The sequence below is a fragment of the Hibiscus syriacus genome, unplaced genomic scaffold (assembly GCF_006381635.1).
Source record: "Hibiscus syriacus cultivar Baekdansim isolate YM2019G1 unplaced genomic scaffold, ASM638163v2 tig00111648_pilon, whole genome shotgun sequence".
NCBI lineage: Eukaryota > Viridiplantae > Streptophyta > Magnoliopsida > Malvales > Malvaceae > Hibiscus > Hibiscus syriacus.
Window position 1 is genome coordinate 2,965,694 of NW_024063145.1, and position 17,083 is coordinate 2,982,776.

Below are 17,083 nucleotides of genomic sequence, written 5' to 3' on the forward strand. Positions count from 1 at the left end.
GACCCGAACGAAATAAAATTTCACCCGACCCGACCCGACCCAAATATATGAATTAGAAATCTGACCCGACCCGAAATAATAAAAAAAATATTTTATTCAATAAAAACAGTGACTTAATTGAAAAAATTATATATAGAGGGGTATTATTGTAATTATTCTTAAATATATAAAATAAAATTATATATATTTTCAGGTTGGGTATTTTTCACCCTAAACCCGAACTCGACTAGACCCGAATATCACTTAAAAAAATCGACCCGACCTAACCAAAATAAAGTTTCACCCTACTTAACCCGAATATATGAATTAGAAACCCGACCAGACCCGAAATAATAAAAAAATATTTTTATTCAATATATGAATAAATTACAAAAAGATTAATTAAGGTAGTATGATCAAATTTCAATTTCCTCCGATAAAGGAATTGAATTCCATCTATTTTTTTAATTGAAAGTTGAAACTACGAGGATTCTATTAAAAAAACTTGAACCAATGGGAAAGTAATAAAATTGGATTTAAATTTTCCTCAACTTCAAAAAATTCATGACAAACAAAAGCCATATTAGAGATTATCCAAAAAGAGCATGAATTCCTCGTTTCTAAACACCCACTAAAGTCTTCTTCTACCTCTAAACACCCTCAAATTTACACACACACACACAAAAGGGGTTTTTGATTTACAATACCTCAAGTAGTTGTGAAAATTATTCCTTTTTTTTAATGTAGTTGTTGATATTACGGCCCCATGTTAAGCTCCTATGCCTTTCACTCCACACTTCTTGCACCTTCCCTGTCCAAATTTCGGGTTCAGACTCCACCCTCTAACTTTTCTTTTAATGGGATCTTCCAATCCAATCTCAAGCTCACAAACAAGGTAAGTATAAATTCACAAGCTTTTCTTTTCTTTCTTGTTTTCCCTTTTTTTTTCTTTCTTTCACTTTTTTATGATAAATTTTGGTTTTTGAGAAACTAGAGTTTAATTTTGAAATGGTTTATGTTTGCTTTCCAGAAACTTGAGGAAAAGTTAATTTGAAGTTATAAAGTTGACAACTTAATCCAATTAAGCTGAACTATAGTTAGTTTCTCGTTGCTTGGTTGCTGAGAAAATGGATAAGAAAGAGAGAGTAAAATGTGTAGCAGTAAACTTGATATAATCTACTTAGTCCATGATAAATGCTAAAACTTTGTAGCTTTAGTTGGTTGAGTTCAATTGAGTATCTCTTTAATTGTGGTCATGTTGATTATGCCATCTATACCCTTGTTGTACAATCAATTCTGGCTTTATTTTGTTTTTAATTTGCAGAAATGGAATTTTTCATGCTTTAGGCATGAAGGGTTCTCCCCAGAAAACCCGAAATCTGAATACATTGACCATTTTTTGCCTGAAGAAACAGAACAACCTGAGTTTGACAAGCCTAGTGCTCGAAAAAGAGACTGGAAATCAACTCTTCAGGAGGTAATGGATTATTTTAACTTGATTCAGTGTGATGGACCTAGGAATAGGATTTTTAATTGTCTACGAGTGTGAGTGCTATATGTTACCGCTATTAACCATTGGTAGATCACTGAATCTCTCTGCAAACAGTATCTTCATATGCTGGACGACGAATTTGTAGGCTAAAGTTTAGTCTGAGATGGTGTTGATGGGAGAATTTAGCTCTTTCTCATGTGTCCTTGGTGAACTTACTGGCACATGACGAGAATAAGTTATATGGGCTGTTTTACTTAATCATCTGCTCTTTGGCATATGAAGTAGGTGGTTTTAAGTCATGGAAAGCAGTCATGTAGTTGTATTCTGTGATTGTGAGTTAACAAATCTGCCCAACCTGTTTAGTTTCTAAGCTCCTTACTGAAACCAAATCGATATGGAGCAATTGAATGACTTTCCTAAGCCTGACGTGATTGAGTGCACATTCGAGCTATGAAGGAACAAGTGCCTGCATTCCTACTAGTTTACAAGAAACAACTTGTATAATGCTGGAGATCCTACTTCTCTTATTTCATCTCAAATTTGTATAATGTAGAGAATATAATAGTTTCAAGGGATATAAAATTTTAGCGGAGTGCGTAAATGTCAAATATGTCGACATGTTTACCAATCTTTTTACATTTTCTTTTCCTATTTTCTCTTTTAGTTTTATAGGGGAAACGATGAAATCGATTGGTCATGATGCAGGCTGCAGATGCAGTTTCAAGGGTAGTTGGCGAGAGGTGGAATGTACCGTGGACTGCAGAGACCATTGTGCAGGTTAGCTTGTTTTACTTCACATTCTGTCGTAAACATATTTGGCGTCTGCAACCGTCTTCTTATCATTTTATAGATGTTCAGCATGCTTTTCAATGAATTATACAGAAATAAGCACTGTAAGTATTCAAAATCTAACCGTGAACATCGTATGTGGCAAAGCTACCAACTGGGGACTGCCAAGTATGACATGTAGTGGATGTGAATCCTTATTTTGTTCTCTAAACTAATTTAGGGAGAAAATGAAATTGAGACTATTTTACTTCCTTACTAACTTGTCATTGGTTCTAGGTTCACTATCTATTGGTAGATTGCAAGCTTAACAGGAATAAATCTTAGTTTACTGTTTGTCCAGGAGCTCTGTATTGAAAACGAATTTCAAATCAAATATTCGAGTATGTTATATGTCAAAATTATCATGTATAATGCTAGATTCTTTCTATAGTCATCCTTAACAAGACTAGAAAATATGAAATAGGATGGAACTGAAGGAATGAATCGGATGAACTGGAAACATGTCAAATGGTTGCATGGTAACATTGTCTGTGCTCACACAGGTTATGCTTCTCTGGGTTGCTGCATTCTGGTTCATTGGGTCTTGGATAATTCCTTTTGCTGCTCACATGGCTGGGTTGAGCAAGGAATCTCTAACATTCAGGGGACAAGCCTTGTTCAGCCTTGTGACGGACGTAAGTGAAGGCCTTGCCGGGATTGCAATACTCCACCGTTGTCTGTCTCAGTTTCATCCCCTTCCATCAGATTGGTTTAATTTTAGCTTGAGAGGAAAGTGGGTTTTTGATGTTGTGATAGGATGCCTCATGTTTCCCGTCATCAATCCGTTATCACAGTTCAACCTCAACTTACTGCCCATTATGCCTTCTACACCAGTAACCCTTTCAAGCGTTGAGCAGTCAATCTTAGCAAGGGATCCAACAGCCATGGCATTATATGCAATTGTAGTTTCGATATGTGCTCCGGTATGGGAGGAGGTCATTTTTCGAGGTTTTCTTCTCCCTTCGTTGACCAAGTACATGCCTGTATGGTGCTATAGTGGTGAGTTCGGTTGCCTTTGCGCTGGCACATTTTAATGTACAGAGAATGCTACCACTCGTTTTCCTAGGAATGGTGATGGGCGTTGTTTTCGCACGAACAAGGAATCTATTGCCATCTATGCTTCTCCACAGCCTTTGGAATGGCTTTGTATTCTTGGATTTAATGAGATAAGCTTGTTTACCCCACTCATATTAGCTTTTTATCATGCAAGTGAAACTGAAACATAGGTTTCAGGTCTGGGGAAGGCTTGCTTGCAAGGGTTTTAAGCATGTTATCGTGACCTCAGCAACACTATCGAACATTCGAATGCCTTGAAAATTTGTACAGATACAGATCCAGCAACACAGTTCATATATGTATAGCATATCTTAAGAGAATTGATCCACCAGTTCTGTTTGTCTTTGATAATAGCAGGTACAGCAAAAGCAACAAAGGGAATGCAGATATACATACATACATATATATATGTTGGTCCTTTTCTTAATTTTTCAAAAGGTACGTATTATTGAGGAGGCATGCAGGGCAATGGATCAAGCAACCAAGTTATGCGACTAACAGAAGAATTTTATTGATATGATATTTGGTATTTTAAAGTTGAGAGACTAATTTTAAGTTTTTGTTTAGGGATGGTTCTTACAGTTAATCCTATTTTTCAGTTACAACTTTTTTAATTTTATCTAATTTCAAGTCCCATAGGAATTCATGTCGAAGCTTGATTGGATATCCTAATAAAGTGTGAATAAGGAGTGAACAAAATTACACTTAAACTGATTTTTTTATTTAATTTAACTCGAATATTTTTTATTTAAATTGAATCGACTTGTAATTCTACAAACTTGACTCGATTTGATTTTTTTTAATCGAGTTATAAAAGATATCTCAAATAACGTTAAGTTCTTAGTAATTAGTGCATTGATTTTCAAGTATGAGTCAAGTCCCTCAATTTTATATTATATATATATATGTATTATTGTTATAGAAAATCGTTAAAATTAAATAATATCGTAATCTTATAAATAGTTATAATTTAAATTTAACAGATACTCAAACTACTCGACTTGACTCTAGCCGACTTGAAAAAATTTTAAATAAAGTTTGAGTTATAAAATAAGATTTATCTACTTAAATAATTCAAAATTATTTTTACTCGACTCGATCGAGCATTGACCCTAATGTGACTTGACAAGTAGAAATGAGAGGCAGTTTCAATAAATCAGATCCTTTATGGTTTGGGGGAGGGAAGTTCTGCTTTTGCTACAGTTAAAAAATGGCTAAAAAACGGCGTGACTGGTTAAAATAGAGACCGGTTATGTTATATCATTTAACCAGAAATATTACTTAATTAGTTAATAAAATATGTAGCGTTTATATAATATAATAGGTAGCGCTTATATAATAAAATAAGTTAATTACTTAATTTGTTATTATAACATATTAGGTAAACACCTAAAATGTTACCAAGGATAACATAACCGGTTAATTACTGGAAACATTATCAAGCATAATAACATATTAGGTAGCGCTCATGTAATGTAATAGGTTGTGCATTATTAAAGCTGATGGGGCCTTAGAAATCCGAAGATAACAAAATAGGTAATTACTTAATTTGTTATTAGTTATGATAAAATTACCTTAGGAATAAATGTATACAAATTTTAAACTGATGGAGCCATTAGGAATCCCACGATAACATAACCGGTTAATCACTTGATTTGTTATCAAGTTTTATCAATTAGTAATTGTTTACGCATATTATAATGATACCGATTGACTTTAACCATTTTCATTGGAAATTAATCTATTACTTTAAAGTAATAGATTTCAAAATTATAAGTATGGAATATATATATATAATGTGTGTGGGGGGTTAAGGCTGATGGAGCCTTAGAACCTTATACATTGTTTACTTAAATTTTCATGATACCGAATGAATTTAATTGTTTACTTATATTTTCATGATACCGAATGAATTTAACCGTTTTCATTGTCAAATAACCTATTACTTAAAAGTAATAGGTTTTGGAATTTTAAGTATGGAATATATATATATATATATATATATCGATACATTTTGCGTGCGTTTGAGCCTCCCATGTATAATATTACTTAAAAGTAATAGCCTTCAGGTGGAATTAAAGTATCGAGATCGATATTAGAAAGTATTGATACATATATAAAAGTTTATGATATTATCATTATACCGGTATAATTTTACTATGTACCTTGTAAATTTAACTATTACTTATACAAAGCTCATAAAGGGTTATTTTATTGTTGGATTTACACAGACATATACAATGCACTTGAAAGATGTAAAGCAAAGGAAATCGTCAATTGGGTGTCAATGCATTAATTGCTTACTTTTAATCGGTACTTGGATACTCCGATACTTTAACCTTGCCAAACAATCTATAGAATAGAGTCTACCGCAAATCATGGTCGTAATCAGTTTTGTAACTGGGATTATCCAGGTTAATCATGTTGACTGCATAGCCAATAAAACTTGGGGGTCCAAATGGTAAGTTAGGAATTGGTAATACAAGCTTCTTTTGAGGGTTTAGGGACTGAATCCCTCCAACGTAAGGAGTGCATGATTGAACATTACATATAATAGTTGTATTCAGTTCTTGAAGAATTGTTCTTCATTGTATATAAGGATAGTTGTAATGATATCCGTTCACGTTTCGGGACCAATTAGTTAGATGCATTCAGTACCCTATATCCTCGAGGCAGAACACAAGAAATATGGAACTTCAAGATTTACCAAGAGCGATAGTTTTTTCTCTGCATGAAGACCGAACCTAGAATCAACTTTGCAATTATGTCTATCATGCTGAAGAGAACCTGTTGAATTATGGGGTTTGCATATAACTGCGAGAATTTTAAACCCTAAACCCAACTACTCTGCTAAAATTATGCAACAGAGATCTCAGGATTTCCCATAAAATGCTTGTAGTTGTGTGCAAATCCTATCATTCAACAGGTTCTCTTCAGCAGTGTAGGCATAATTGCAAACTTGATTCTAGGTTCGGTCATCATGTAGAGAAAAGCTACCATTCTTGGTAAATCTTTAAGTGACATATTTCTTGTGCTCTGCCTCGAGGATATAGAGTAATGCATGCATCTAACTAATTAGTCCCAAAACGTGAATGGATATCATTACAACTATCCTTATATACAATGAAGAACAATTCTTCAAGAACTGAATACAACTATTATATATAATGTTCAATCATTCACTCCTTACATTGGAGGGATTCAATCCCTAAACCCTCAAAGAAAGCTTGCCTTACCAATTCCTAGCTTATCATTTGGACCCTGCAAGGGGGTTTTATTGGCTATGCAGTCAACATGATTATGAGCTTTCTTTATCCTTTGGCATTCAGTAAGACTGTAGAGATTTGAAATTTGTAATCAATTAAAAGTTCTTAAATGTTTTAATCCAATTACCATTTCAAGAACAATTACATGAATACATTGATACTTACTAGTTGCTTTCGATTTTCTTCAATGTTGATACACTGGGGCTCCATTTGAAGGTCATCATCTTCGAGAACAAAGATTGAACTTTTAACCTGTCCATTCGAAAACAACAAACTTTAAAACCTAACCCCTATTTTTGAAGATTAAAATTCTAAAAAATTAGGGTTTCGACATCATACCTTTCGAACACATTAAGGAAAAAAAAAGTCCAATCTGAAAATCAATCAAATCCTAATTTATGGCAAAATATCGATAAATTTACATGAATATCTAATCGTAACTGTTATGAACGGTTTCCTTCGTCGGAGTGGAAAAGTTCTCTTCTGCCTTTAGGGTTTTTCGATTTGAGTTTATATCGACGCTTTTAACATATAAATAATGAAGGAAAAAATAAAGCGTAATTTTAAAAAAATATCGATACAAATTTAAAAAGTGTCGATACATTATGTTGACCTATTTTCTAATTAACTGGTATATTTCTACCGGTTATATTGTAAATTTACTTATTACATTATAACTATCGGTTTCGATGTTTTTGGGATCGATACTTACAATAAATGTATCGACACTTTATGCGTGCACCTCGTTGGGCATTCATTTTGGACCAAAAGTATCGAAACAAATTTAAAAAGTGTCGATACATTATGTTGACCTATTTTTTTTATTAATCGGTATATTTCTACCGGTTACATTGTAAATTTACCTATTACATTATAATTATCTGTTTCAATTTTTTTTGGGTCGATACTTTTAATAAATGTATCGATACTTTATGATTGCAACTGATTTGGCATACATTCTGGACATAAAGTATCGACACAATTTAAAAATGTATCGATACATTATGTTGACCTATTTTCTAATTAACCGGTATATTTCTACCGGTTGCATTGTAAATTTACCTATTACATTATAATTATCGGTTTCGATGTTTTTGGGATCAATACTTACAATAAATGTATCAACACTTTATGCGTGCACCTCATTGGGCATTCATTTTGGACCAAAAGTATCGACACAAATTTAAAAAGCGTCGATACATTATGTTGACCTATTTTCTAATTAGCTGGTATATTTCTACCGATTACATTGTAAATTTACCTATTACATTATAATTATCCTGTTTCGATGTTTTTTGGGTCGATACTTTTAATAAATGTATCGATACTTTATGCGTGCACCTGGTTTGGCATACATTCTGGAAATAAAGTATCGATACAATTTAAAAATGTATCGATACATTATGTTCACCTATTTTCTAATTAACCGATATATTTCTACCGGTTAAATTGTAAATTTACCTATTACATTATAATTATCGGTTTCGATGTTTTTCGGGTCGATACTTTTAATAACTGTATCGACACTTTATGCGTGCACCTCGTTGGGCATTCATTCTGGACCAAAAGTATTGACACAATTTTAAAAATTGTCGATACATTATGTTGACCTATTTTCTAATTAATCGGTATATTTCTACCGGTTACATTGTAAATTTACCTATTACATTATAATTATCGGTTTCGATGTTTTTGGGGTGGATACTTTTAGTAAATGTATCGATACTTTATGCGTACACCTCGTTGGGCAGTCATTCTGGACCAAAAGTATCGACACAAATTTAAAAAGTGTCGATACATTATGTTGACCTATTTTCTAATTAATCGGTATATTTCTACCGGTTACATTGTAAATTTACCTATTACATTATAATTATCGGTTTCGATGTTTTTGGGATCGATAAAATTTTAAAAATTATCGATACTTTATGTTTAACTATTCTCTAATTAAACCGGTATATTTTACCTATTACTTTATAATAATAGGTTTCGATATTTTGAGGATCGATGCTAACAATAAATGTATCGACACTTTATGTGTGCATCTCGTTTGGCAGATATTGAGCAAAGTTTGTGTTTACTAATTTTATCATTAAAAATTGTATTTTTACCACTTACACTGTAAATTTATCTATTACTTTAATAATGTTTTTCGATATATTTGCACGCAGATATAAAATACATTAATAACTAGTATTGATATTTCAACAATCCTCAAATGTATCAGTATACAGAGAAGTAAATATGGATATAAAAGCCCGACCAATCAACCAACAACGATTCGAAGATCAAATGTCATTATATATTCAGAGCAATCAACCTAAATGAAACGCGCGGGAAATCCTGACCATCATAATTTTGAGTAACAATCAGGAATGATTGGATATGCGAAGAATGTCTTCAGAATATTATCCATTTCATCCGGCTCATGAAGATAGGAGAACCGTAAACTGAAATCGTCTGAGAGAAACATAGTTGATGTAGAAGCAGCTGCATATTTAAAATCTCGAAGGCAATCCATTTGGTTCTCAAACATTTAAAGCATCAGAAGCATTTCAAACTAATGATTTGGGTGCTACACGTGAAATGCAACAAAATGCATACAAAAATTCTCGAGAATTAAATGCTATATCTTTTAATAATAATGTTAAATAATGGAAGATACACACGTAAAACATAAGTACCGATACAATTAACAATATAAACGAATAAAAGTTCTCTGGTATAATGAAAATAGTCGTAAATGACAAGTTGAGACGCTTGTCATGTACGCCTATTATCATTGCACCGGTAGAATTTTACCATTTACATTGTTAATTTAGCCAATTATCGATACTTTATACACGTGTACCCTTTAATTATTTTTTTATTACAAGTTATATCCCTCAATTATCGGGATTTTTAGTTGCCTTTTGTTGCATTTATCGTATACCACCCAGATCATACGTCCGAACCGTTTCTGACGCTTTAACTGTTTGAGAACCAAATGCATCACTGTTGAGATTTTAAATCTGCAGCTGCTTCTACATCAAGTATGTTTCGCTCTGATAATTTTAATTTAGGGTTAACCTATCTAAATGAGTTGTCTAAAATAAATAGTATCCGGAAGACATTCTTCGGATATCCAATCTTCCTGCTTATTACTCAAGATTATGATGATCGGGATTTCCCTCGCGTTTCAAGTTGGGAAAAAACAATGGAAATTAGGAATAATCAATGATAACATGCAAATTATCTAAGTTAATAAGTTTTGAAAAATGTTATTGTTACCTTAGAAATGTAATTTGATGTTACCTCCAGATGCATCCATTGAGTAAGTTGTTGTTTGGATGGAACAAAGTCTCGGGCTCATATTTATAATGGAGCCGAAATTTATATCGAAATTCAAACTCCAATTAAATATGAAATGAACATGAAATGCAGTGTTAAATTGAATATGGAAATTGCATAATTGATTCATACTATTCAAGTAACATGCGTTATGAACCATCAAGCCGGTAAAAGGCAACACTGATTCAGTTCAAAGCTGCGTTGTGAGTTGATGTGGGGTTGTCACACTTGTCACATGGGAATAAAGTACTCACATGGAAGAGAAGAGAAGAGGAGATAGATAGATAGATTGTTATGCATAACCCATCCGAATGGAATATTTACTGTGTAAGTCACATGTTATACTATGTTATATGTTTTAGTATTTTTAAATTGAAAATAGTGCATTATGTGTATTATGTGAATCGAATGAAAATATAAACACAATATAATCAAACCAAACATACATACATAACAAATTTATACATAACAATATTCAAATAATGTACCACAACGAAATTAATCCGATAAAAAGGGGTTATTTCTAACGAAGTCCGGAATATTAGGCACATTCCACAAATTTTCCAAATACTCTCGTATGTTATCGTCTTTTTCTTAGGAAATATATAAATAATTTCAATTATCAAACAAATCAGGTGAAATTTTACTAACAAGAAATTATATTCGCATAAGCAGGAATAAATTTGTGTCATACCTAAAGCATTGTCCTCCGAATAGGTAGCGTCAAAGGGATGTGGACATATGTAATTGTATGACTATATAAAAACATAAATTGTTAATCAAGCAATGTATGAACACGTGTTTAACTGGAAAAACATATGGCATAAATGTAACTTACCGTATTATAAATCATATTTCGCGCTGCATCATCGACCAACAGTGTATTTAGGGCGTTAAAATTAGAATACGCGTTCCAAACATCATGAAGATCTTTACACTAGGTAACATTATCTTCTTTTTTACACTTTCCTTGATCATGTTTACAAACAGACGAACATAAATATGTAGGAATAATAGACAAATAAAAGTCAGCAAATTGTAATGGCATTCATCTTACCCAAATGAATAGAAACTGGTCAGACAACAAAGGTAGTTTCTGAAGTACACGGTCGATGTTATGCCCGAGATTGTAATCAAGTTTGAATGTTAACATTTAATTGTATATTAACAATTTTGTCTATAGTAATTCAACTGCTTAACAGTTCTAACATCATCTTGGAAGGTCAAATGGCAACAACAAAATTATCTAAACAAAAATGCATAAATTCATATACTTTTGTTCTCATGATAACATCTACAACATGAAGAAAATGAGATTAAAGTTGTACGCTTATATGTTAAAATAATGGAAACAAATGAACAGAATTAAAACCTTTTGGATTTCTTGAGAAGTAGGCAAGGACACCATTGACATAAAAAATTACAAGTTTTCTTGCTGGCGGTGTTGCTGACACGATATACTTGTTTGGATCATCATCATCATCATCATCTTCATCGTCATCTTCATTGAGCGCTTGGTTGTCCACATCTGTTAAAAGAAAATCAAATACATTTTACAACGTGTAAATGTTTAGAAACATAAACAATTAATTACCTAACTCGTTTGATGTCGTTGACGTAATTCGTCATGCAATATGGAGACTTCGTCACACAATATGGATATCATTACAACTATCCTTATATTCAATGAAGAAAAATTCTTCAAGAACTGAATACAACTATTATATGTAATGTTCAATCATTCACTCCTTACATTGGAGGGATTCAGTCCCTAAACCCTCAAATGAAGCTTGCCTTACCAATTCCTAGCTTACCATTTGGACCCTGCAAGGGGGTTTTATTGGCTATGCAGTCAACATGATTATGAGCTTCCTTTATCCTTTGGCATTCAGTCAGACTGTAGAGATTTGAAATTTGTAATCAATTAAAAGTTCTTAAATGGTTTAATCCAATTACCATTTCAAGAACAATTACATGAATACATTGATACTTACTGGTCGCTTTCGATTTTCTTCAATGTTGATACACTGGGGCTCCATTTGAAGGTCATCATCTTCGAGAACAAATATTGAACTTTTAACCTATTCATTCGAAAACAACAAACTTTAAAACCTAACCCCTATTTTTAATGACTAAAATTCTAAAAAGTTAGGGTTTCGACAACATACTTTTCGAACACATTAAGGAAAAAAAGTGTCCAATCTGGAAATCAATCAAATCCTAATTTATGGAAAAATATCGATAAATTTACATGAATATCTAATCGTAACTGTTATGAACGGTTTCCTTCGTCGGAGTGGAAGAGTTCTCTTCTACCTTTAGGGTTTTTTGATTTGGGTTTATATCGATGTTTTTAACATATAAATAATGAAGGAAAAAATCAAGCGTAATTTTAAAAAAAATATCGATACAAATTTAAAAAGTGTCGATACATTATGTTGACCTATTTTCTAATTAATTGGTATATTTCTACCGGTTATATTATAAATTTACCTATTACATTATAATTATCGGTTTCGATGTTTTTGGGATCGATACTTACAATAAATGTATCGACACTTATGCATGCACCTCGTTGGACATTCATTTTGGACCAAAAGTATCGAAACAAATTTAAAAAGTGTCAATACATTATGTTGACCTATTTTTTTTATTAATCGATATATTTCTACTGGTTACATTGTAAATTTACCTATTACATTATAATTATCGGTTTCGATATTTTTTTGGGTCGATACTTTTAATAAATGTATCGATATTTTATGATTGCAGCTGGTTTGGCATACATTCTGGACATAAAGTATCGACACAATTTAAAAATGTATCGATACATTCTGTTGACCTATTTTCTAATTAACCGGTATATTTCTACCGGTTGCATTGTAAATTTACCTATTACATTATAATTATCAGTTTCGATGTTTTTGGGATCAATACTTACAATAAATGTATCAACACTTTATGCGTGCACCTCATTGGGCATTCATTTTGGACCAAAAGTATCGACACAAATTTAAAAAGTGTCGATACATTATGTTGACCTATTTTCTAATTAACCGGTATATTTCTACCGGTTACATTGTAAATTTACCTATTATATTATAATTATCGGTTTCAATGTTTTTTGGGTCGATACTTTTAATAAATGTATCGATAATTTATGCGTGCATCTGGTTTGGCATACATTCTGGACATAAAGTATCGTCACAATTTAAAAATGTATCGATACATTATGTTGACCTATTTTTAATTAACCGATATATTTATACCGGTTATATTGTAAATTTACCTATTATATTATAATTATCGGTTTCGATGTTTTTCGGGTCAATACTTTTAATAACTGTATCGACACTTTATGCGTGCACCTCGTTGGGCATTCATTCTGGACCAAAAGTATCGACACAATTTTAAAAAGTGTTGATACAATATGTCGACATATTTTCTAATTAACCGGTATATTTCTACAGTTACATTGTAAATTTACCTATTACATTATAATTATCGGTTTCGATGTTTTTGGGGTCGATACTTTTAATAAATGTATCGACACTTTATGCGTACACCTCGTTGGGCAGTCATTCCGAACCAAAAGTATCGACACAAATTTAAAAAGTGTCGATACATTATGTTGACCTATTTTCTAATTAATCGGTATATTTCTACCGGTTACATTGTAAATTTACCTATTACATTATAATTTTCTGTTTCGATATTTTTTGGATCGATAAAATTTTTAAAATTATCGATACTTTATGTTTAACTATTCTCTAATTAAACCGGTATATTTTACATATTACTTTATAATAATAGGTTTCGATATTTTGAGGATCGATACTAACAATAAATGTATCGACACTTTATGTTTGCATCTCGTTTGGCAGATATTGAGCAAAGTTTGTCTTTACTAATTTTGTTATTAAAAAATTGTATTTTTACCACTTACACTGTAAATTTCCCTATTACTTTAATAATGTGTTTCGATACATTTGCATGCAGATATAAAATACATTAATAACTAGTATTGATATTTCAACAATCCTCAAATGTATCTGTATACAGAGAAGTAAATATGGATATAAAAGCCCGACCAATCAACCAACAACGATTCGAATATCAAATGTCATTATATATTCAGAGCAATCAACCTAAATGAAACGCGCGGGAAATCCCGACCATCATAATTTTGAGTAACAAACAGGAATGATTGGATATGCGAAAAATGCCTTCAGAATATTATCTATTTCATCCGGCTCATGAAGATAGGAGAACCATAAACTGAAACCGTCTGAGAGAAACATAGCTGATGTAGAAGCAGCTGCATATTTAAAATCTCGAAGGCGATCCATTTGGTTCTCAAACATTTAAAGCATCAGAAGCATTTTAGACTAATGATTTGGGTGCTACACGGGAAATGCAACAAAATGCATCTAAAAATTCTCGAGAATTAAATTCTAGATCTTTTAATAATAATGTTAAATAATGAAAGATACACATGTAAAACATAAGTACCGATACAATTAACAATGTAAACGAGTAAAAGTTCTCCGGTATAATAAAAATAGTCGTAAATGACAAGTTGAGACGCTTGTCATGTACGCCTATTATCATTGCACCGGTAGAATTTTACCATTTACATTGTTAATTTAGCCAATTATCGATACTCTATACACGTGTACCCTTTAATTATTTTTGTTATTATTACAAGTTGTATCCCTCAATTATTGGGATTTTTAGTTGCCTTTTGTTGCATTTATCGTATACCACCCAGATCATACGTCCGAACCGTTTCTGACGCTTTAACTGTTTGAGAACCAAATGCATCACCGTTGAGATTTTAAATCTGCAGCTGCTTCTACATCAAGTATGTTTCTCTCTGATAGTTTTAATTTAGGGTTAATCTATCTCAATGAGCTGGCTGAAATGGATAGTATATGGAAGGCATTCTTCGGATATCCAATCTTCCTGTTTATTACTTAAGATTATGATGATCGGGATTTCCCTCGCGTTTCAAGTTGGGAAAAAACAATGGAAATTAGGAATAATCAATGATAACATGCAAATTATCTAAGTTAATAAGTTTTGAAAAATGTTGTTGTTACCTTAGAAATGTAATTTGATGTTACCTCTAGATGCATCCATTGAGTAAGTTGTTGTTTGGATGGAACAAAGGCTCGAGCTCATACTTATAGTGGAGCCGAAATTTATATCGAAATTCAAACTCAAATTAAAATTTAAATTCAAACTCCAATTAAATATGAAATGAACATGAAATGCAGTGTTAAATTGAACATGGAAATTGCATAATTGATTCATACTATTCAAGTAACATGCGTTATGAACCATCAAGCCGGTAAAATACAATACTGATTCAGTTCAAAGTTGCGTTGTGAGTTGATGTGGGGTTGTCACATTTGTCACATGGGAATAAAGTACTCACATGGAAGAGAAGAGAAGAGGAGATAGATAGATTGTTATGCACAACCCATCCGAATGGAATATTTACTGTGTAAGTCACATGTTATACTCTGTTATATGTTTTAGTATTTTTAAATTGAAAATAGTGCATTATGTGTATTATGTGAATCGAATAAAAATAGAAACACAATATAATCAAACCAAACATACATACACAACAAATTTATACATAACAATGTTCAAATAATGTACCACAATGAAATTAATCCGATGAAAAAGGGTTATTTCTAACGAAGTCCGGAATATTAGGCACCTTCCACAAATTTTCCAAATACTCTCGTATGTTACCGCCTTTTTCTTAGGACATATATAAATAATTTCAATTATCAAACAAATCAGGTGCAATTTTACTAACAAGAAACTATATTCGCATAAGAAGGAATAAATTTGTGTCATACCTAAAGCATTGTCCTCCGAATAGGAAGCGTCAAAGGGATGTGGACATATGTAATTGTATGACTATATAAAAACATAAATTGTTAATCAAGCAATGTATGAACACCTGTTTAACTGGAAAAACATATTGCATAAATGTAACTTATCGTACTATAAATCATATTTCGCGCTGAATCATCGACCAATAATGTATTTAGGGCGTTAAAATTAGAATACACGTTCCAAACATCATGAAGATCTTTACACTAGGTAACGTTATCTTCTTTTTTACACTTTCCTTGATCCTGTTTACAAACAGACGAACATAAATATGTAGGAATAATAGACAAATAACGTTATCTTCATGGCCAATGGGGTCTATTTAATCATTCTCTTGTTCTAATCCAACGACATCCTTGACACGCTTCCAACCAAGATTTTCAACAAAATTGTATCCCGCTCTAGTCATTAATAACTTGTCAATCTTGCGGGTTAATCGAACAGGGGAGTCTTACGAAAAATTAAATTCATGCATCTTCAACAGATGGGTGATGACACATCCATATGGTAGTGAAGTTGAAATTGATGCTCCCTTTGTGACCATATATACAATTTTCTTAAATATCGATTTATCAATGTTTGGAGCCGTTTTGGATCTATACTTTGCTAACCATTAATAATCACATTCTCGAATCACTGAAAATTTTCCCCTAGACGGTCGAATAAACCAAGTGAGCATTTTGTGAAACACTCTCGACTCTACATCTAGGTGAATTGGGTTATTTCTATCAACACATTGGATTGTAGTCTCTAAATCATCCTCATTCGAATTCCCTTTATTCTCTACACCTATACCCTCAACAATAGTATCTGGAGAAATATATATATCCTTCCCCATAACATGGGTATTAATTCTTATTATATTAGTCTTATTAGGCTCACGCTCGAAGGAAACATTGTTGTAGAATACTCTAACTAGGTTGGGGTAATATTTTGGTTCAACACAAAGGAATTCAAGCCAACCCCAAGATATAAATGTGGATTTAAAACTAAAATCATATTTCTCATCGAGCAAGAAACTCATGTCAATGACACGTTCGGGACGAATTTTCCTTACTTTTAAACTCCTCTGCCATCTTTCTTTCTCCTCATCAGTTCTAAAATTATGAGTTTCGAACGACCTGATTTGTTCAGAATAAGTGCTTTGTTGAGGAGAAGGTTGTCGTTGAGAAGAGATTGGTTGAGAAGAAGATTAGGGTTCTCGTACCTCTGACATTTT

At 32.3% G+C, this 17,083-nt stretch overlaps 1 pseudogene; it reads left to right on the forward strand.

Annotated features, from left to right (window-relative positions):
- Positions 1–572: 572 nt before the first annotated feature.
- Positions 573–3,812, forward strand: LOC120166858 (annotated as a pseudogene).
- The last annotated feature ends 13,271 nt before the right edge of the window (positions 3,813–17,083 follow it).